Source organism: Magnolia sinica, chromosome 7 (genome assembly GCF_029962835.1).
Source record: "Magnolia sinica isolate HGM2019 chromosome 7, MsV1, whole genome shotgun sequence".
Lineage (NCBI taxonomy): Eukaryota > Viridiplantae > Streptophyta > Magnoliopsida > Magnoliales > Magnoliaceae > Magnolia > Magnolia sinica.
Window position 1 is genome coordinate 60,308,122 of NC_080579.1, and position 23,958 is coordinate 60,332,079.

General features: G+C 38.6%; 1 long non-coding RNA gene across 1 annotated transcript in view; it reads right to left on the reverse strand.

Moving 5' to 3' along the window:
* Positions 1 to 1,346: 1,346 nt before the first annotated feature.
* LOC131252091 (uncharacterized) overlaps positions 1,347 to 23,958 on the reverse strand; it is a 63,766-nt gene continuing 41,154 nt past the window's right edge. The window contains exon 3 of the long non-coding RNA XR_009174171.1: positions 1,347 to 1,722. This is a non-coding gene — a long non-coding RNA (uncharacterized LOC131252091). The remainder of the gene's footprint in view (positions 1,723 to 23,958) is intronic.

The following is a 23,958-nucleotide window of genomic DNA, read 5'->3' on the forward strand; positions in this document are numbered from 1 at the left end:
GCTCCATTACTACTTTGAAAGGTCTAATTTGGTAGCTCCTCTAGATTTGTTGAAATCTACACAATTTTTAGGTTCTTTGTAAAGCAATGATAGATGACTCTACTATAAAAATTCACCTAACGACTATGGGATTAGAAAGAAACTGATAACCTTTATGATTAGGATGGCCACTAGATACGATCAACGATTTAGATCATATAAAGGGAACCTAATGGATAATCAAATATTCTCTAATTACTCTTAATTTTCTCTCTATGGAGTTTCATGTCTCTAATCAAGGGAGTGCCTACCTTTTTATAAAGAGGCGAATCGAGAGAATTAGGAGAAATTGGTTATGATAAAAATAAGCCCTGTCACATCCGACCTCATCCTTCTCTCCTCTCAATTGATTCCAGTTTCGAGGGAAAAATATTGAAAAGGTGTTATCTAAGGAGAAAGAAAACTACATAGATACTCTCGGGGAAAGTTATGAGGGACCACCTGCGAGTATTTTCCCACAAATAGACCCCATGGGCACATATCCAACATATGGTAAAGCTCATTTAAAGATTTTGGATCATTCAAATATGATCTCATATCTAATGGATGTACTTCTGACATATCATGTAGTAATGCAATGTATGATAATTGTAAAAGTCAAACAAGAAGATTAAGAGGAAGAAGGGGGAGTTGAACCCCACCTCCATATACCTCCATCACCTTTTCATCCCTAGGTAACTGCAATATATTAATTATAATTATATTTCCCATATTGCCATATAATTAATAACTATTATATTTAAAGAGTTACAACATATCATGTAGTTTCGACATATTAATATATGGGCACATATACAACATATAGTAAAGCTCATTTAAGAGTTTGGATCATTGAAACATGATCTCATATCTAACAGTTGTCGGTTTGACATATCATGTAGTAATGCAGTGTATAATAATTGCACAAATGTAATTGCAAGAAATAAAAGAAACATGGTTAGAGTAAAACAAGAAGATCAAGATGAAGAAAGGGAGTTAAACCCCACATCCATAAACCTCCATATCTTTTCATCCATAGATAACTGCAATATACTAATTATAATTATATTTCCCATATTGGCATATAATCAATAACTATTATATTTAAAGAGTTTCGACATATCTTGTAGTTACAACATATCAACATATGGGCACATATCCAACATATGTAAAGCTCATTTAAAGGGCTTAGATCATTGAAACATGATCTCGTATATAACAAATATAGGTCCACCATATCATGTAGCAATGCAGTGTATGATAATAGCAAAATTCAAATGTAATTGCAGGCAGTAAAGGAAACATAGTTAGAGCAAAACAAGAAGATAAATAGGAAGAAGTGAGAGTTGAACCCCCACCTTCAGAAACCTCCATCAATAACTGTTATATTTATTTCTACTCAATTGCTAAATTTTAAAAATAAAAGGGAAACGTTAAACATATAACCAGGGTTGGTTAACTATATATATAGATTTTATCGCCTTGGACTGTTATAAGTGGTAGATCTATTTGAGGATTTTAAACATTGCTAATAATGATATGTACATATAACAGTTAATAAATTCATTTACTTTTCAAGAAACACATTATCAGCATCAAACTGGCACTTTTGGAGCCTTTACGGACGAATTGGTACTATTGGAGACTTCACTGACCCACCGCCCGATCCGTTATCACCTGCACTAAGAATCCTCCTTCCTGAAACTTTAAGAGAATAAAAATTAATTAAAATTACACAATATGAAGGAAGAAAAATATTGTGTTTCATGGTTTAAAGTGGCCTACAAGCCCAGTGTGCTTTTGATGAGACCTGTGTTGTACCTAAAGCCTATGATATGAGCCCCATGAGTTATAAGGTCTATAAAAAAATCAAGTACATCGTAAGTCTCCATATTTTAGATGAGCTTAGAGGTTCACCTTGATATAGGTGCAAAATATTTATTTGCTCATGCCAAGAGTGCATTTTTCATTTGTAAAGATATGGCCCATGCTTTAATGATGAAATATATTCATATGATGAGCACCACCATGGTTATATTTTTAATTGATTGATTATTACTATTGTATTTCTTTCTTAGCCCTTTAAATCTTCCATGTTTGGTCCATGATGTAGAGCAATTTGCGGACACTTTCATGCACAAGATGGACCATAGAAGGCCCAATCACAGGTGGAAGTGATCAACACCATCTTAACCTTAAAACAGTCTTATCTCACAAACCAGAATGAATTTTTTGACATATCATATATGATTTTGAGGTAGGAGAATCTACTTTAGCCAACCAACCTGCTATGCTGGGTTGCCCATATCTGATATGTGAGATTCCATCCGATCAATAGTCAATTCATGCGGAATTTCAACACTATAGTCGTACCCATTATAGATTGCATGAAAAATCCCATTTCAGTGGACCAATGAGGTTGGCAAAAGCTTTGTTCAAATTAGGCATTGATTCCAATTATGATTTTAGGGTAGGAGAAGCTACTTTAGCCAACCAACCCGATATACCAGGTTTCCCACATCAGATTTGTGAGATTCCATCAGATTGACGGTCGATTCATGCCGAATTTCAACACTATAGTCTCACTCATTACAGCTTGCATGAAAAAAATCCCTTTTGAGTGGACCGATAAGGTTGATAAGAGCTTTGCTGAAATCAAGCATTGATTGTCCATAACACTGATCTTAGTTATGTTTGTTGTGATTTTTACGATCCTCTTCTCCAACATGAGTAGCCCGCGAGCATGCTAGAATTAGGACTGCGGTTCCAATTAAAACCGAACAACAATGACCCTGAGCACCGAAGTAGGCAGACACTAGGTATGACTGAGTTCTGAGGAGATCGGTCCCCTATTCAGCCACTCGCTCAAAGTATAATTGGATTAAGCGATAGTCAGAGGGTCGGGGTTCATCCTCTGATATTGGGTTTCTTCTTGCCTTTCACTTGAAAGGACTTTCTCAATGTAGATGAAATGGAATAACGGACACGATTTAAGATCGACTCCTACAGATAGTTCTAGGCACGACAACAATTATCATCTATAGTACTTACGATTTGAATTGAGCTAGTACATGTAAGTAGTAAATGTACAAAGTAAAGTAATTACGTTAAGAAAAGAAATTTACTTGATAAATGCAACAATTACACCATGGAATATAAAGTTGATGAGTTAATTGAAAAATAATTGATTTGCTGATTTTTTTGGGTTGGTGTGAGATGAATTATTTTGTTGCAATCTTCTTCTATTTATAAGCTTTAATTCATTCATTCTAGATCCTTCCCACGTTCTGATGGTTATTGTAATCGTTTCTTTCCTCAATCTGTTTTAAAATGCTCTCATGTTCTTGGTCTCCATATTCTTTAGACAACCGTCCAACGATCATATGAACTTAATGGTTGGTTACTTGCTGTTTAGTCACCCAGAGTCGATCGCACTTTCCTCAACGGCTTTAATGCATTTGATACATTATGGCTCTATTTTCTAATACACAACCATACATATCCACAGAAAATCCCGCGACTGTTGAACACGCGCACATGCAGTTTACACATGTTCAATCTTGAATAGTCAAAATAGGAATTGGCTAGATAGGGTAAAAACATTGCCCATCCCCCCCCCCCCCCCCCCTCATTGTTGTCCTTTCAGAGAAAGTGATAGTGACGTTTGGAATTTCATTAATACTCACACAAACAATTTTCAACCACAATAATCTATCTCAGTTGTGTCGATTTGAAATGCTAAGATGAATTTCAAGCTAACATGTGTCCCAAAGAGTTGTTCTGCCAGAATAGGCATGATTCCTCAATAAATGCATCTGTTCATTCTTGCTTACATACACGTCATCTTCTCATTCGCTTTCCTTACGCTTCCAATCTTCTCTCTTCTTCAATAACTCACCCGAAGATTTTTACTTACCCTTCTACCATTAGCAATGGCTTCTTCATCATCTACTCCTACCTTTTGATTAAAGAGATATAATGGCCGTGATGGATATATTCACTGATTACTATACAAAAGAACTCATTTCAAATCTCCTTTGAATGACAAAGCTTTCTGTATCGCTTCAACATTTTCGACTAAGATTCCAGCCGATGAGTTATTACCTTTAGATCCCTTCTTTCCTATTTTCACCAATGACAATGTACTAATTCAATCTGGAACCATACCTAACACGGTCAATGCGTTGAAGACACCAAGGTTATGGCTGAAACCTCTTCCAGATTGGAAAAATTGGTTCACATGAGTATTAGACTAATACACAGATGTGTGGAAAGAATTGGGCATCTATGAATGCATCAAACTATCTCTCTAGGAATACGCCCCCAATGCATCTCTCCTCCTTACTTTATCTTTATTTTGAAGCACCTCCACCAATGCATTTATGTTCGGATGCAGTCCGATGAGTATCACCATAAAAGACATCTATAATGTGACCAAGTTATTACCTTTCGAAAGAATTTACCATGAAAAGGTTAGAACAGGGCAACACAAGAACTTCCCTGGCTAATCCATTAAAGGTTATACTACCTTCATGATGTATCACGTAAAATTTAAAGGACTAGTTGAAGAAGATGAGCACCTTTCCTTCATTCTCCTTTGGATTTGCCGACATTTTCTATGTGTCAACACTCAACAAATTACAGCCGAATATGTTGCTCTGGCTAACTGTCTTATCAAACAACAATGCGTAGCTCTAGTACCTTTCGTCCTCATCCATATATACAGAAGTCTTTACAAAATCAATCACAAAGGATTGTATTCGGCAGGAGGACCAATCTAGCTTGGTTTGTCACATACTTCCACTCTCATCTATTCGAACAACTACATGACAATTGACTGTTTACCTCTCATGGCGACTAACTTCTCCACACGTCCCTGAAGAATAACATGGTTAAAGAATAATCCTCGAATTTTTTTCTCTTGAAAATTCTTGAGATGATCAATTCTTTACGGCAGAAAAGGACTATGAGCATAAAGGCTCATAAGACAATTTTCCTCCGATGACGAACTTTCGAAAGGTTGATTGAATTATACTTGTACTTTCTATGTGATTGGCCATGATTTGGCTTATGACAGTTCGATCAAGAAAGGCAAGAACGCAAAGGCTAGTGTCGAACAATACCATTCTTCTTTGTTTACTCATCAACTTAGTTTGGTACAGTGTATTCCATGTCCCCTTATAAGACATTCAACCAACCTCCTTACTATCGTGTAATAGTGACCAACAAAGCATTGTATACTTCCCTTGAAAACACTTATCGTAAGGACTCGACAGCTTTGTAAATACCAACTTACCCATAATACTTAGGATCTATAAATAATTTTGTATCATGGTGGGAGCAACAATATGCCAAACTTTTGAATGGTTGAAGTACTGAAGAACTTACATCTCAATTCTTCTCACAATTAGGTTTGGTCAATAGTAGAAAAAGAATTACCCCTATGCCATCGGCACCTACTGCGAAGCATACAGTAAGAATGATAACGATAACATCAACAACCCTTCCCGTACCAGCAACCAAAGCTCCTTACCTAGAAGTCCCACAAATTAGTCAAGAACATCTTGATATTCTTGCAACTGCTCGACCATAAAAGATGGCCCTGAGGAAGATTTTGATTTGGGAGGTATCAATCCTCCTCTGAAATCTCCTGTCTTTTCTTTCTAGTCAAAAACTCCTTCCAGACTTACTCCATAATAAAACATCGATCATTGTTGAGACCCAAAAAATCATCTAACACTTCTTCGGTAAAGGCCATGACAACTTTTGAAAAATATTTTAAAATAAATTACCGGCCTAACTTAAGCATGGCATATTATTTCGAACAGATGGTTGAAAGCATAAAACGGCATGAAGAGGCTAATTTTAATAAACACTAGAACAAATGGACGAAGGACAAAGAGAGATTGAATGATCTCGACCTTCCATTTAAAAATATCTAAAACCTTATCATCCTCAACCCCCACCATTCCCTACCTCTGCTAAGCCATTAATGACTATAATAAGAAATCCTGAATCAGTCAAGGGTCTACTGATCAGACAAGCAGTTCGATCTAACTTAGGTGGAGATCATTTACTCATGCTTTTGTTGAAATTGACATTCTCACTCACACACCAACCATCTCAGTCTAATTCTTTTCGATGACCTGGGAATTACACAAGACAATAGCGGTGTGCCTTCAAGAACAAGTCACACAGCAAATACTGGCAATCCCTGTAACTGCGATTATACCATTGATCTCAGAAATGACAGTCATAATGACAATGACAACAAGTACTCCTATGATATTCAATAATTCTATTCCAGCAACTACAACAGCAGTGCCTTTGTATTTAGAAATGACCATTGGTACAGAGGACACTCCGTCTGACAGGTCACCTAGAGTTGATAATGCTCTTGTTGATTTGGAACACACGTAACAGACTCATTCCTCATCCATGCTAGTCATGTGGCGAAGGATTTTGATCTCTCCTACCTGACCTTTCAAATTAATCATGGCTCCACCGCTTTCTTCATCGCCTACAACAGTCGGAGAGATTATGACTGCAACACAGTCTGCAGTGGTCGATATGACAGTAGCCCCCGAAGGATTGGTCGAGACTGACAAGATCTCAACTAAAGAAGAAGTGATTGTTAATACCCTTGTAGAAGTGGTCAACCAAGTTTTGGTTTAAACTTTAGAGTAATCACCAGTTGATGTTGGCGACCGGCTCGAGGTTATTTCCGGCCATACACCTATAGAGCCAACAGAGGTGGAAGTCACTGATGTAGGTCCTCTCCCATCTTCTTCTACAACTATTCACGAGAGCACTACTTCGACTTCTACCATTCCTATTGATGAAGTCATCTCCTCTCTGATCAAGAATCTATAGCAACATCTCCTCTTCATCATGACAATCTCCAGAGCTTACAAGTTGAATTGCACGAACTCCTACAGAAAGGATTAGCTAAGACCTTTGATGCTAGATTGATAACCAAGGTCGGATGATTGGTCGATTTGACATACGTGGTGTCCCAATCAAACCCATCTTTGAGGCCAGAATACCACCTCTCCTAGAGCTTAAGGGAATACTTGACATGTATTGCCAAGTTAAGGTAGCTGTTGCCGATCTCGAGGCAAAGAAACAAATGGCCGATATTGAAAATGCTAATGCATAAGAGGTGGCTCAAGAGCTCACGATCAAGAATGTTGCTGCGAAAGCCACTGAGATGGAAGTCGAGAGTTTAGGATTTAGAACTGGTGCTCTAAAGCCTGGCATACTCACACTACAACAACGTATGGTTGAAAAAACATGTAGAACATGTTAAGATCATTGAAGAAATCTAAGGACTAGTTCCTGCAATGTGCATTCAAGCAGAGGGCATCGGTTGATTCTCCTGATCAAGCATGAAAGAGGAAGCATCACTGTGTACTGCCAAGAGATGACAAGAGATAGCCGAAATATTCTTACAAAACTTCTTGTCTTCTTATTTGTAATCTTTCACGCATAAATGAATGGCCATCGATCATCTTTTGCAACCTAACTCCTTTGAATAACTATTGTGAGCATATCTTCTAAAGTTGTTTCGGGGACTTTCGTAGAATGTTGGTTACTCCCAAGTTTCATGCTTTAACTACCCACATTCCGCATGAATTACGATGTGTATCTACTCTTCTACCATACTTTCAGTATATAGTGGGCCTCTATATCCCACTATTTAAATGACATCCAACCCATGACTCCTTCATTACTTTTCTAAATTAATTTTGATAAATGGCTATCAAATTACCTTCCATTATTGCAGGTACAGAGTCCTTTCTCAAAGAAATCTTTGAGGAAGGGTTGAAATATTTTTCTTTTTCCTTTTTTACCATTCGACATTAGAAGGTTTGTCATTGATGCCTCCTGCTCACTCGACTGTCACCCTTTGGTCGAGCTGAACAATTAGTTGGAAGGACTACTTAAGAAGTTAAAATGGCTAGCCACCATGGTAAATTGTTATGAGAGAGACTTTTACCTCCATGATGTAAATTGATGCTACCTCGACCAACAAGAAATGACTGTAAAAGATTCATTTGATATCAGTGGTAAATATGAAGTAGCGTGGCATGCCCAGCTACACCGCACTCAAGCCATCAGTTCAATCGAGCGATACTCATATTACCATAATCATATCATTCCAGTATGCTAAATGAACTGCGAGAATGAGAGAGCGCTTTCTACATAAAAGAAATGGCCACTCCAACAAACTTGGAATTCTTGAATGAATAGGTTACTTTGAATCAAATCCAATCGATAGTGAATTATACTGTAAAACGGACGGACGAACTAGAGGTTCCCTCGACCGATGTTCGTGTCAATCAATTTCTTCATTTCCTGCCATGCTTCATCGAGGACAGGGACTGATTGGGTCCTGCCAAGGAAAAAGATGAGGCAGAGATGTAAGATCTCTAGGACGAATTCAAAAATCTAAAGGCCTAGTTTAATAAGTCTTAATTACTTTTAAATTATTGTCTTTCTTTATGCAGTAGTGCGGTCAATGACCAGCAAAGTAATGAATAGAATTTTAAAGCTCTTATTCAACATTCAATCATTGCAATCTTTACATTCCAGCCATGTGTGCATAGGATCAATGACTATTTACGTACCTCACTTGGCCTCAGTAAAATAATACAAAACTTTAGTACTCAACCACCGCAAATTGTAGATATTGTATCTTCACTTACAGTGACATGTCACGTCAAGAGGAATTAATCACACGGTATTCAACGCCTCAAAAATATATGTATTTGTCTTGGAAAACTCGTTCAATGCCATTACTTTATGTACATTAATTTCTCTTTTGCTTCATTTTGTCTATAAAAGGAAAGCCTTAAGCTCAAAACCTCTCACAATCCCAGTAACCTTAGCCATTCCTATAGTGAACTTTCTCCCCTAAGCTCCCAAACCACAGAGGAGAGATCACCATTGGGCTTAGAATCCTTCTCAAATTCCTTCACACCTAATGTTCCCATCTTCATTCCAAGTGTCCTTAATCTTTCCCTAAAGAATCAATATGCTCGGATGGTCATAGAGACTTCCCTAGCAATTCGACGACTTGAAATGATGATCCAGTGGCTGAACTCGGCCAGTTCATCATTTTCTTCCTTGTCCTCAGATATAAGACTTAGCCAAGAGACGGTTCGGCAAAATGTAACACATGGAACTCATGAATATTACTCTTTTAATGACAGGCCACGGTCGATGGGACTTTCCATTACCATTGACAGATGGCTTGACTAAAATCCACCTACTTTAACCTAACCAGATCTAACTGAACATTGAGGGTTAGCTGCATTGACCAAATCCTCAGCAACTCTTGGGCATAACTGTTCAATCTCTAATGAGACTGATCATGTATTGACTGAATAGGAGCTTGCGGTCTTAAGATATATAGGGCCTTATCAATCTATCGAGAGATGAGTCAGTAGAATGTAATGTATAGGGTCCCGGATAAAACTACATGTGAGGAAACATCACATGGACACGGAAGCATTCGGCTGAGAGAGGACATAAGATCGTAATTTTGATGATATTCTTCATCAACGACTCCCCTCCATCCTCTTCTTTCTTAACCCCTCATTATGTAATGCATCGGCCTTGTCCCTTATATGGTCCATACCAATAGAGAAGTTTTCCAATCTTATGTAATTATACAGTTCAAAACCAGCAAAGTCAAATAAAATGTTTGTTATCGATCATACGCGATATTTTATATTTTCCTTACAATAATAAGGGCACAATATTCACAACGAATTCTCTCATACCTTAGCTCGTTTAATGAACAAATTGGTAATTGTCACGATGAACATATCTATCCTAAAGATAAAATAAAGAAACCCACTTGTATTGATTATGTATCTTCATTAAACTCATGTGGTGCATGTTTCGTACTTTTGATCATGGACACAATATTTTGCCATTTTAGAACTTGTGCCATTATTCTTAAATAAGTCTTGCTTATCCTGCTACCTTCCCATGATCTCGAGAATGGCTACTGTTATGGAGAAAATGGACCGACCCACAATGGAAAGGTTAGGTTAGAAACCCAATCAACAAGTGGTTTCAAAACTCGAGGGATGAGATCAATTTTGATGGCCCGGTTATTATAAACTCCGAGGAAGCTTGTTGAGTGCCAAATATTGCATATTTTCCCCTAATTATATCTTAGTTTTATGAACGTGATAATGCTTAAAGGGATATTTTGTGCATGTTTATGTTGTAAGGTGAATCTAAGAGCTTGGATTGAAAAGAATGTTAAAAGCATGAATTTGATACTCAAGAAACACTAAGGCATAGAATGGATCTTTGAAGACCAAGATTGAAGATTTTAAGACCCCGAGATTCAAGAAAACCAAGTGGAGAATGAAGGAAACCGAAAGAATAAAGTGCTAAAATTCACTTCATTGTCTATGTCATCGACCACAGTTGGATGACATCGAAGCCATTGTTCGATGACATCAAATTTTTTACAGGAAAATCGAGTTGGTCGCCGGACATATTGGGTGCAATTTTCGATTACTCGAAGACTCTCTCAATGATATCGAAGACAAGCTCGATGACATCGAATCCTGTTCGATGACATCGAAATTTCTAAAGAATTTTGAAGTAACTCGATCGACTATTTTGGACACATTCTCGATGGATCGAAGACCCTTCGATGCCATCAAAGGACTTCTCAGTGATATTGAATGAAGGTTCGATGACATAAGAACTTACATAGTGCATAAAGGTGCGACTTCCAGAATTCAACTTGCGCTCGATGTCACCGAACGCATTACGGAGAGTTACGTAGATTACGTTAATTGAGGTGGTTTTGAGAAACCGACCGGACTAGGCTATAAATATGGGATTCCTACGGACTTTTTAGGATATCTAAGGTTTTAAGGACCAGAGCCAAGGGGTGGAGGAGCCTCCCAAGAGTTTTTCTTCTTTCCTAGTTTGTTTTTAATGTTTTCTTCTAAGGTTTTAGATCCAATCATGTCTATGGTTGGCTAAATCTCTTAGCTAGGGCTAAGAGGTGAAGCTTATAGCATGTTGGAATATTTTTCTTATTTTAATTCTTATTGTTGTTGAACTTCTTTGATTCTAATTTGATATTTAAGGAATACTTTTAGTTTTTAATGGTTTGTTGTGACTCAAATTACAATAGATCTGCAATAGCTTTGAGTATCTTCTATTTTCTTAATTTAAGATTGTGGGATTGGTAAATCCTATTGTTAGCCATCGTCTCCATGACATGGTTTGGTGATGGAATCCCTTCCAACCCTCACAACTCTCCTTCATTGAGAATTAGGTTAATGAAAGTTCAAATTTGATTTTATTGATATATCTTCCAATTGGATAAGATAGGACTCCAATTTCAATTGTGTTCCTTGAGTTAAACAAGGAAACATCCTGATTGCTACAAGTGGATCCTTAGAACCCTAGTTCCCATTTTTATTATTGAAATTGAAATGGCCAAGCTATATGTCCTAGAGGGGGGTGAATAGGACTATGCCAAATTTTAAAATAAATACAGTGAAAATATAGAAAGATAGAGCTGAATAAATAAATCAATTCACACTGCTGAATGCTAGGTCAAAATATTGATTGTTCTAAGGATAACCATGCACCATAAAAATGACAGGGCAACCTTACTAGAACAAATACAGAAACTGAAGCTCAACGTAATAAAGAGATAGAAAAAATATAATGCTGAAATGTAAATCTAAATTATTACAACATTCACAGTGAGCTTAAAATGTAAAATTTACAACATTCTCATCCACACATACATTCCACAATTCTGAATGATAAAAGATAGGAAATATAAATCACACATCCACAACACAAAGAATTATAGTGGTTCGCCTGTGTATTCACCAAATGTTAAACAATAGCCACACAGAATGCTAATCCACTCCTAATATCCTCACACAGGGGATATTAGCATTCACTATCAAATAGGTTTTCACAGGTTCACCCAAAACCTTCACAATTGTGTCTTTTTCAAAGGGCTTACACAATTCAAAAACCCTCACTTCTGAGTTTTCTAGCTCTCCTCAGATAACCAACAACTTTGATATTTTCTGGCTTAACCTCAAATAAAACTAAACAATGTAAATTACACAAATTGTAAAATACCTGATTTTCTCCTTCTTTGTAGGAGCCCAGAAGAACCAAGTCAGAGTAGAGATTTGAATGTCAAAGTTTAATGTCCAATACTCACTTTATAATGGTTCTATGTTCTTATAGATTTTAAATCAAAACAAAAGGGCTAGCTCTAATTGATTTTGATTTCAGAAAAAGGAAACAAACAATTCCTCTTTTCAGATTAGATTGGAATGTAAGAAAAAAAACTAATTAACAAAGCTAAAGAAAGAGTATTAAATATGCACACTTTGCTTAAATGGAGCACTGACTTATCTCTCACAAGACCGAATTAAATTAACTTGAATTGCTTTATTTATTCAGAGATTCGTGCTCTATTTATATGTGAGCAAATCATGTCTTCGACTGGTCTAAGGACCTCTATGACTGGTCGTAGAACCAACAAATATTTGAAAATTCGGGCGCGATAAGATTTTACAGTTTCACGACTGGTCGTAGATCTCCTTCGACTAGTCGTAGGATCCCTTCGACTAGTCGTAGGTGGCTAAATTTCAACGTTGTTCTTAGAGTCGTAGGTATATGACTGGTTGAAGTTGCAGTCGACACTGTTCCTATGAAGTAAATTTTTGATTTTTGTAACAAACTTACAACTGATCTAGGAAATGTTTAGATAGGTTGAAGCAGTACTAGGACTAGTCTTAGAATAGACCAAACTCACTTATATAAAGCATATGAATTATGTAACCAAAATGGCCTACTCTAAAGGTCAACCTAAGGTCAGTTATACCTCAGTAGTGAAGTAAAGACATTGAAACTTTAGAGATGAGTGACCTTTAAAAGTAATAGAGCTTGAAGTCTTGATGTCGTTTAAACTTAAGAGCTTTTTGAGATCTTGAGATTGAACTTGAAAGCTTCTTAAGATCTCGAGGTTGAACTTGAAAGGTTCTTGAGATTCTTGACTTGTGAACAGTGCTTGTCAACCTAAGTTGATCTTGAGTAGAGCATTGTTCTTCACAGATGCAAGCTTCATAATAGTGTCTTTGCCATCACAAATTTAACAACATAAAGGGCTATAAACTATGGCACTTACAATCTCCCCCTTTGTCAAATTAGTAATAAAACACACTTTCAAGATATGTTACATAACACAAAATATCTGATTTATATTTGAACCATAAATCATGGGCAACAGACATGTTTTCCATCTTAACATTTAGATTCTCAACTTTATCTTCTAATGCACTCAGACGTGCATCAAATGAAGAAGGCTCATAATCTGGATCATTTGTAGAATCAGACTCAAGTTCTTTAAAAATATCATCCATGTTAATATCATCAGGAGGAAGATCACCAACTTTTTCTTCATGTTCAGCTTCAGCACTGCCAACACCATCACCTTGGCCAGGAAGGAAATCCAGCTTCAACTTATTGATATTGGAATTGTTAAATATCAGATGATGGATAGGGACCTCTCCAACTGGCATATCGACTGACATATGTAGCCAACACACTCATCAAATATCTAAAAGGAATGTCACTGTGACCAGGATGGAGTCAAAACTGAATGATGAAGTGACAAATCAAGGATGGTAAACAAATCTTAACACCACTGACAATAGAATGAAGAATACGAACCATGAAGGACGTTAATTTAGATTTATTACTAGACCGAGGATACAAATTAGACATAAAGATTTTGTGAAGAATTCTGTATTTGGGTAATAGATATTTTGAAGGAAGTGCATTCCCTTTATGCGTCCATTGTACATCCAAATTGCATAAGTCCTTACTCAGCATACGTTTTTCAGCGACAGAGGGTTTATAAGATAAAGTATGGATGGGAATACCCTCATCATTCACTGAAATATCCATAAGGGCTGAAATCAAGTGATGATCAACTTCAAATGGCCCTTCTCTTGAAGATTTTGGAAGATAGGTTCGACAAGTCGTGTGTCGGCTCGTTTGAGAGTGAAGTTGAAATGAAGAAGAAGATGATTTCTCCCAAATTTTAAGTGAATCCATGCGATTCATGACTGGTCGTGGATACTCACGACTAGTCGAGTACAGGCCAAAAAATCTGATTTTTGCATATTTTTCAAGATTTGAAAACTAAACTAGCAAATATATACACTATAATACAAATAGGCATAAATACTCATTTTAAAATGCACATGCCAAGATCAAATTTCATTTTGTTAAACCTACTTTTATCAAGAGGTTTAGTGAAAATATCAGCACGTTGATTCTCGGTAGGGATATATTCCAAAGATATAACCTTTTCTTCAACTAATTCCCGAATATAATGAAATTTAATATCAATGTGCTTAGTACGAGAATGCTGAATTGGATTTTTTGAAATATTTATAGCACTGGAATTATCACAATATAATAACATAGAATCCTGTTTAATTCCATAATCACTTAGTATACGTTTCATCCAAACAAGCTAAGTACATGCATTATCAGCTGCGATATATTCAGCTTCAGCTGTTGAAAGTGATATAGAACTTTGTTTCTTGCTAAACCAAGAAACTAAACAGTTTCTGATATAAAAACAAACACCACTGGTTGATTTTCGATCATCAAGATTACCAGCCCAGTCAGCATCCGAGTACCTAGCTAATTGAACACTAGTCTCATGTGGATACCAGAGATCGAGATTAACAATACTTACGACATATCTTATAATCCGCTTGACAGCAGTCAAGCGTGACTCTTGAGGTTCAAACTGATATCTAGCGCAAATACTAACACTTAAAGTGATATCAGGTCTACTAGTAGTTAAATACAATAGACTACCAATCATACTCCGATATAATTTTGGATCCACATTTTTACCTGCAGAATCTTTTAAGAGTTTCAAGGTTGTACTCATAGGAGTATCAAATTTCTTACCATTCTCAAATCCAAATCTCTTAATCAAGTTCATAGAATATTTAGATAGAGAAATGAACACTCTATCAGGTTTTTGTTTTACTTGCAACTCGAGGAAATAATTCAATTCCCTAACCAAGCTCATTTCAAACTGAGATTTCATCAAATCTACAAGCTCAATAGTCATGTCAGTACAGGTAGATCCATAAATGATATCATCAACATAGATTTGAACTAATAAGATGTGATCCTTATGTTTTTTAATAAACAGAGTTTTATCAACACATCTCATTTGAAAATTATGGCTTAATAGAAACTTTGTTAGTTTCTCGCACCATACCTTAAGAGCTTATTTTTTAAACCGTAGAGTGTCTTTTTAAGACGATACACATGATCAGTATTTTTAGGGTCTTCAAAACCCATTGGTTGTTCAATATAAACTTCCTCATGCCGATCACCATTTAAAAATGCACTTTTCACATCCATTTGGTAAATCTTAAACTTTTTAAAACACGCAATGGATATAAAGAATCTGATTGATTCAAGATGTGCTACTGGTGGAAATGTTTCATCATAGCCAATACCTTCAATTTGAGTGTAACCTTATACCACTAGTCTAGCCTTGTTTTTAATTATATTGCCCCTGAACATTAGCCAAGCATGCATTGTGGGCATACTAGTATAGCCTATCCAGCTCCTTGGCTCTCTCTGATGACACCTTAAACTCTTCTACAACAGCGATAGCCTGTGATGTGGCCAAGGCCTTAAGTTAGGCCCGTAGATTGGTGGCTTGCAAGGCGATCGAGGCTTCAAGTTCAACCCGCTGCTTAGTCAACTCCTCGGCAGCTTCATGCTTAGCCACCCCGACTTTATTTGAGAGGGGTGCATTGTCTGCCTCCACGTGCTCGAAGAGAGCCTTTAAGCGCACCAACTCAAACTTTGCAGCGTCCGCACGGGTCTGAAGCCCGTTATCTCGCCTTGAAGCATCAACTCCTTCAACTAGCCCTCCCCTACGAGACCTTTCAGCCTCTCTTGCTCGTTACTCGAGGGCTTCAGGAGCCCTTCCAATTCGACCTTCTCCTCCTCGTGCCAAGTCATCATCCTCAGCCTATCCCGGACCACAATCCACATAGGTATTGCTTGGAATAAAGGGAAATCAGAAAATGACAGGCAACGATCAAAACCGGTGGGTCGCCACGAGGACTTACCATGTAGCTGACCGAGGCATAGTTGTTAACAAATGACTCGGGTGTTCAAGAAAGGGTGTTAACGATGGACACCTCGGTTACATGTTTGGCTACCCACTTGTTCAGCAGTGACATATGATAGTCGGACGAGAACACCTCGGATCCCAAAGGAGGTGGAGCAACTGATCTCCCCACGCCGCTAGCTTGTGAGGCTCGAGCTCGGCCTCAAGCTCGACGGCATCTCGGACCATGGTGTCCATCTCACCGATCAAGAAATTAACCTCAGTAGAAGTAAAGTTGAGGTGGAGGGGGATAAGTTCGTAAGAGGCCTCCCTACAATGGGAGAGGCCCGCATCGACTGTTTCTCCGACTACCTCCTTCTCAATCCCAGGAGGTTGAGACGAAACAGCTGTTCGAGCCTTGGGGGCTAACGCCGGGGTTATGGCGGGCTCAGCCGCAACAGAGACAACCTCCACGGTGGGAGTAGTCTTTTTCTTTGAGGTCATGATCTTGACCCTCGGCCCAGGAGACATTACCACGTCCATAGGAGGACGTGACATCACCGACCTCTTTCTTTTAGAGCCCGACGCCACTGCCATACCTGTCCAAGAAGATGTCGGCTCAAATACAACTACGAGAAGATAATTGAGAAAAACTTCATGATGCTTACCCAGAGCAAAGGGGAGAGGTCTAAATCTACAGAATCTGGATGACAGAAGGTTCTCTAAGCTGATAATATCGTGTCAGGCGCACTGGTCTTCCTTGAGTAACCAAGCCCCGACGATCTGGATTCGGAAGAAGAGAGTAAGATCAGGACCCCCTTTTGCGATAACTATATATAAAAAAGGTTTAGAACGAAAGAGAAGTCAGAGGCATAAGATACAGTGCAAATCCAAGATGACCCAACTTGGATTGGAGAATTTGGTGGGAACTCGGACTCGTAGGTTACCGAGTTCATCAGCAAGTGCTTCCCACTCCCCCGAGGCCCAGAACCACCTACCCTTCCAATCTTGGTTGGAAGTAGGAAGTCTGGTTACCAGGCCTGAGGTATACTAGTTCTGGACCGAGAAGGAGTACCAAGACGAGTCAAAGTTGTCGTGCTTGGCCTGGTACATAGCCAAGAACTTGTCCAAAGTCAAGTGCTGGTTCTTCACTTGGTGCTAGAGGATGAAGGAAGAGACCAGAATCCACTAGGCGTTTGGAACCAACTGGCCCAGAGCCAGCCTCAAATGCATTATCACCAAGCGCATGAACGGATGGATGGGGAATTGAAGCCCGCACTGAAGCGCGTAGACAAATATTGCGATGTCCCCATCGACAGGGACGCCTGGAGCGTCAAAGGGAGCAGGAGCTTGGATATGTACCAAGTCTGGAATGTGGTACTCGGCATGGAGTTGAGCCATCTGATACTTGATAAGAACCGAGCCCCTAGGAACTATCGCCTCAGATCTGCCCCCCGAAGGTCCGGCCTTAGCCCTCCCCGCTGAATCTAAGGTGCCCTCTTTGGTCCCTTGCCTTGGCTTTTGGCCTTCGGGTCCGTAATCTTCTTGATCAGAGCGTAGAGTAGTACCGCTTCCAAGGGACCTTCGAAGTCGGTGCACTCTGAGTCCGTGGTCTCCGGTTTGGACTCCTCATTCATCAGTTGGACCTCTTGGTCATCATCCAAGCCGTTCGACATAATGCTCTAAAGAGAAATGGAAAAGGAGTTTAGGAAGAAAAAAAACTCACAGAGAACGGTCTTCCAGTAGGATCCTCGCTACGCACGCTCTCAGAGAAATCAAAAACACATGAAATGTAAATGAGGATACAGGAGGATGTAAATGAGAGTGAAGGGTGTCTTTTATAGACTCCTTCAACCGATTACAATCATGATAGACAGCTGTCGCCAAAGCTAAAGTGGCTCGGATTCGATCCAAGTCGTGTACGTGGCAGCGGGCTATTCGTCTGAGCTAGTATCCTCCGAGCTTCACATTGACACGCTTAGACGATATTCAACACGTAGATGGATCTTCACTTCTCGATGACCATATGACAGTGTCTTACTCACCCAGCCGATTCAAATCCTCAACCGTCGCCACATGTCAACCATTCAGTGGTTCGTACTAGGAAAAGCCTGCCGTTGTGGTACAGTGCATTAATGTCAAGAAGCCATGATTACGGCTATTCGGATCACTATCAATGACTCATCATCATGAGGGGAAAGGTTGTTCATTTTCCTAGCCACTTACTACGGCTGGTCACTTTGATCTCGCTGACTCGCCATCATGAGGGAAGGGTGGTTCATTTTCCTAGACATTTACTCCCTGAGTTCGAGCTCAAACTCAGAGAGTAGGGGGCTTTTGTTATGGGAAAATATAAACCGAGCGCAACTGAGGCCGAATTGGAAAAATCAATGAGTAGAGCCTCAGTAAAATAACACTATATCCGAGCCGACCACACTTTCAAACTACGGCCCTGGATCGAGTCTGGAACTTCATCTAAAGAACTATGGCCCTGGACTGAGTCTAGAACTCTCATCTGAAGAACTACGGCCCTAGACCAAGTCTGGAACTCTCATCCGAAGAACTATGGCCCTAGATCGTGCGTCTGACCCGTTACCTCCGACTAGAGGCTCGGAGGATTGTGTGTGCGGCAAACCCGAGCCGAGCTTAGTACAGGTCGACGAGCCGAGTAAGGTATCGGACTCGGGACAGTCCAACTGTACTAACCAAGAATCATGAAGGAATCACTGCATACCTCACCTGACTCGATCACAGGGTCAGAATGGTTAGAACCGATCAAATTACAGGGTCGGACTATCTAAAGTCGACCCGATCATGGAGTTAAACGTCTGTAGAGTACAACTCGGACGAAACATGGGGTCAGACCGTAGGGATCGGCCCGAGCAGAGGAATTTTTGATAGCTACTCACGGGAATCAACCCCGGTATCGTGCAACTAGAGTGATATCCGAAGCACGATCTACCGTTAATAGCTCATATTGATACACCTTCTATCCTTGTTCAACAACCAAGATCGTGCCGCAAGGATCTAGCCGAGATTGACGGATATGGTCCCTTCGATCAATAGGTATAAATAGGGGATGAATACATTAGAATAGGTATATAACATTTGGCTCCCAAAACCCCTAGCTACTTGACTTAGACCTAGTTTCCTGGCCTAACTTAGGCATCGGAGGGTCCCCTGCTCTAGCCAGGGTCTCCTTTGTCTCTTTCTTGTATAAGTTCACAGGACTTGGAGTCAGCCACCAATACTAGATTGGAGCAGCCAGATTTTTACATCAACAGTTGCCCCCATCAAAACATCAAAACAACAAGGCGAGGTTTCTAGAATCCTAATTAATGCATCTTCATGCTTCCGACTGAACGACCAAACTTAGTAAGTTGGGTAAACCTAACAAAGCCCTTTCCTCTTTCACATGGGATTTCAACGTGAGAATTTCATATGCATGAAAATAAGTTTGTACCTAGTTCAAAAGCATGAAAATTTAATTTGTACCATAGTTCAAAAACCTAAAAAATGCAACTCAACTCAATATTTAATAATTAGACCTAAAAATACTAGGCTTGCCCATATAATTATTAAAAATAATTAAAATTATGTTAATCTAAAAACTAACATCATATCATAAAATTGTTGATTAGAACTTGGGTTAAGTGTGCAGAAAATCTCCACCTTTGTAGGTTCGTTGGATTACATCACCCTCATTTGGTTTCTATTATTAATAATGTTGTCTCCCACCAAGTGACTCATATCGGGTTGTGTGGAGTTGACTTGGCATATCTTCCCAAGTAGGGATTTAGTCATACTCGACAACTATGTTGTGTTGTATAATAGACAGGAAAATCTCTTTTAGAAAAAGAAGAAGAAAGAAGAAGAAGCAATCGCAAAAAGGAAAAGGGAAAGCAATACTAAAAAATTATCAATATTTTTTTTTAAAGGGTGAAAAAGAAAGAAATTAAGAATTGTACACAGGACATGCAGTAGAATTGTGCATTACACAATCCGGGTCTGATATTTTCAAGACAGGTTATGATGTAGAGCGGGTCGCGGACAGTTTCATGGCCAAGATGGATCAGAAAAGGCCCGGTCGACGACAAAAGTGATCCGGACCATCGGACCTTAGATCGGGCATATCTCGCAATCTGGAATGAGTTGTCTGATGTAAAATATATGATTTTAGGGTAGAACGAGCTACTTTAGCCAACCAACTTAGCTATGCCCGGTTGTACAACCCATAATTGTGAAAAACCTCTTGATCGACGGTCATTTCCCCATTTTAATTTCGTTTTTACTATAAATAGTAAGTTTTAGTTTGATTATAACTCTTCATCCGTCGGGCTCTAGGAGTTGCGCCTAATGTGAAAAGAGCTTAGAATAATTAGGAGAACATTTTGGTGAAGCCAAATAGGACACTTACTATTTTTGGCCGAAAACCTTCCGCACTAGTAGACATCACGACCGTCTATAAATAGTAAGTTTACTATTTACATTGATCAATTTCGAATTTATTAGAATTTATTTATATTTTCTGCTTTCTTTCCTCGTGGATTCGAGAAGTCTCTGTGAGGAGTCCAGAGAAGTTCCGTGGATTCAGAAGAGTTATCCTCTTGAGGAAGATGGTGCTCGACCTCACGTCGTCCCCTAAGTCAGTTTGGTATTAGAGCGGGGTTTCTCCTCGGATCGATGGCTTCTAACGACGGGTTGGGCAACAATCCCATGGGCAGTGCTCCAGGGAATTTACCTTTAACGACGGCAGCTTTCGAATCGGCCCAGCGAGAGAATCGACAAGCCATGCAAAGGCTGCAGGCTTCCATCGATCGCATGGTGGATCATTTGGCGAAGGCCTTAGGGCAGCTCTGTGTTCATGGTGGTAATCCACAACCAGCAATTGCTGGAATTCGTAATTATACTGATCGTAGGGCGACACTATTAGTGAACCAGAAGATCACTCCTGAGAAGGTGGGATCTAGCGACATGATTTCACAACATCCTAGACGAGGCATTGATCAGATAGATCGGATGGGTCAAGAATTCAAGATGAAAGTCGATCTTCGTAGTTTTAATGGTCAACTCTACTTCAAGGACTTCCTCGACTGGTTGCTTAAAGTCGAATGTTTCTTCGACTATATGAACATCGTAGAAGAAAAGAAAGTTAAACTCGTTACCTACAAGTTGACGGGCAAAGCTTCAGATTGGTGGCAACAACTTCAACTCGAGCGGATGAGACAGATGAAGATGCTAATCCACATGTGGTCGCAGATGAAGCAGTTATTATGCATGCGATTTCTCCCGCGAGATTACGATTAGTTATTATTCCCACAAAATCAAAATTATTACCAGGATAGCCAATCAGTAAAAGGTTTGTAGAAAAATCATATTATTTGTCCACGAGAAACCACCTCATTGAAACGAAATCGCGACAAGGCACAGGATTCATTAGTGGAAAACATATGGCCCCTATGGGAACGGAGAACAAACCTAAGACTTCTAAAGTGGAGGGGCAATATCTCATAACTGAACGTGCCTTTATTAAAAAATCTGAAGAAATGAGAGATATATATCCATTGGTTGAAAAGAAAAAATATGTAGATCCTGTGAATATCCTAGAAGATTTAGAATCAGTATCCCAGGAGTTCAAGGGGGTTGTACTTGATGAACTACCCAATAAATTACCTCCCATACGAGATATACAAAATCACGTTGACCCCATCTCAGGGGCAAGTCCGCCTAATTGCCCACATTATCAGAAAGAATATGAGATCTTGAAGGCAGATGTGAAGGAACTGATCGATTTTAGTCAAGTCAAGAAAAGTATGAGGACATGTATTGTATTATTTAAAGAGCCTAATGTCAGGTACAAGAAAAGTGGTAATAAACATCGACGCTAAAAGTTATCTCAAAATCATGTGCCAAGTCCCTTGCGTAACTCGAGGACGAGTTTTTTTCAAGTGGAGGGGTCTGATGTAGAACGTGTCACAGATACGTTCCTAGCATGGTTGGGTCAAAAGAAGATGGACCGTAATTTGACCATAACTTTTGATCTGGGTATCGTTATAGGGTGCACAACCTATCAATCTTTACTGAAATGGGCCATCCGAGGTGAACCGACCCACAAAATGGGTCACATCTGTCCATGTCGTCAGAAAACACGCGCTTTCAGCTCAAAAACGAATTTTTAGGAAAATTTTACTATTTTTAGTAATTTCAATTTTTTAGATATTTTTAGAGTTTTAGATTTTCTTTCCTTTTAGAAATAACTTTTAGTTATACTAGGACTTTTCTAGAGAAAGTTTATTTGCAATTTTTATTTTTAGAAATTAGGCCTTATAAGAGTTTTATTAGAATTAGGATTTTTATTAGAGTTAGAATTTTGCTATTTTTGGTAATTACAAATTCTAGTTTATTTTTTCTTTATTAATGGTGTAAGGAGACGCATTAGAGGATTATTAATGATTCATTAATCAAATTCGAATTTATTAGAATTTCTTTCCATTTCCTGCTTTCTTTCCTCTTGGATTCGAGAAGTCTCTGTGAGGAGTCCAAAGAAGTTCTGTGGATTCGGAATAGTTATCCACTTAAGGAATATGGTGCTCGACCTCATGTCCTCCCCTGTGTCAGGTTATCATTCCATGTTCCAGCAGCTTAGGATGTTTGATATGGAGGTAGTCAGAATTGTACACGGGGCATGCATTAACTCAAATGAAATTGATTAAATTGTGGAAGTCATTATCACATGAATCCAAGTCTGAGAATTAGATTATTTCCAAAATAAAGAACTCTTTTGGTGGATACTTGTTTCTTGAATTGTATTTTTTCTTTTCCATCTATCTAATAGGGCTCTTTAAGGTACTTGAATATTTCCTAATTGTTCTGGTGCATTCATTGTTATTGCCTTTATGAACATAGTAGCTAAATAATTCTAACGTGTTACAGAGGGTAGATAATGGATAATTGTTCACTGTGAAATGGGGATTCCCCCTTTTCAATTGAAGTAGGGATGGCCTCCTTCCCCACCATTTCAACATATTATTGATAGGGATTTGACCAATGCTGAAGGTAGCTTGCTTACCAAGCTATCTAGTGTAATATATGGAATATCTGACAAAGGTGCAGTGTTGGAATATTTCTATCCATTAGTCAAAGTGGTTTCTAAGATAAAGAAATACCAAAAAAAAAAAAAAAAAAAGGAAAGACGGATTCTCAAAACAGTTCTATTTATTAAAAAAATAATAAAAGAGTTTGCAAAAGTAAATCCAATTTTCTTATTTAAATTGATGAGATTTTGAATTAATAGATTCGGTCAGCAACTCGTGAGTAAAGTAATAGTAATAAGAATCGTGTCGTGTAGTTTCTTTTAAAATGAAATTATTTTTGAATAACTATGGAATAAACACCATGAGCACTAGGATGTTGACGTCCAGAATTTGAAGTGAAAATTTTAATTTGCCTGTTCCCAGTGGTCATGGGAAAGAAAGGTAGAAATAAGAAAGAAATTATTCACTGAGAGCCTTTCTAATAAAATTGGTTTATTCTACAGCAGCAACTGTTAGTCACAATAAAAGTTTCAACAAAGTTGATTTAACGTATGGATTTACAAAGACTCCATTAATAGGAACTAAACACGAGATATCAAAGTAGTTCGTTTGGGCTCGTAACAAACTAAAAGTTGCTCCTGCTACTCAGCTAAGAGCCTCGAGATAACTGAATGTCCTGAATAATCAACCCGTTTACCAAGTAGAGTCGCATGACATCGGGCCTTTCCC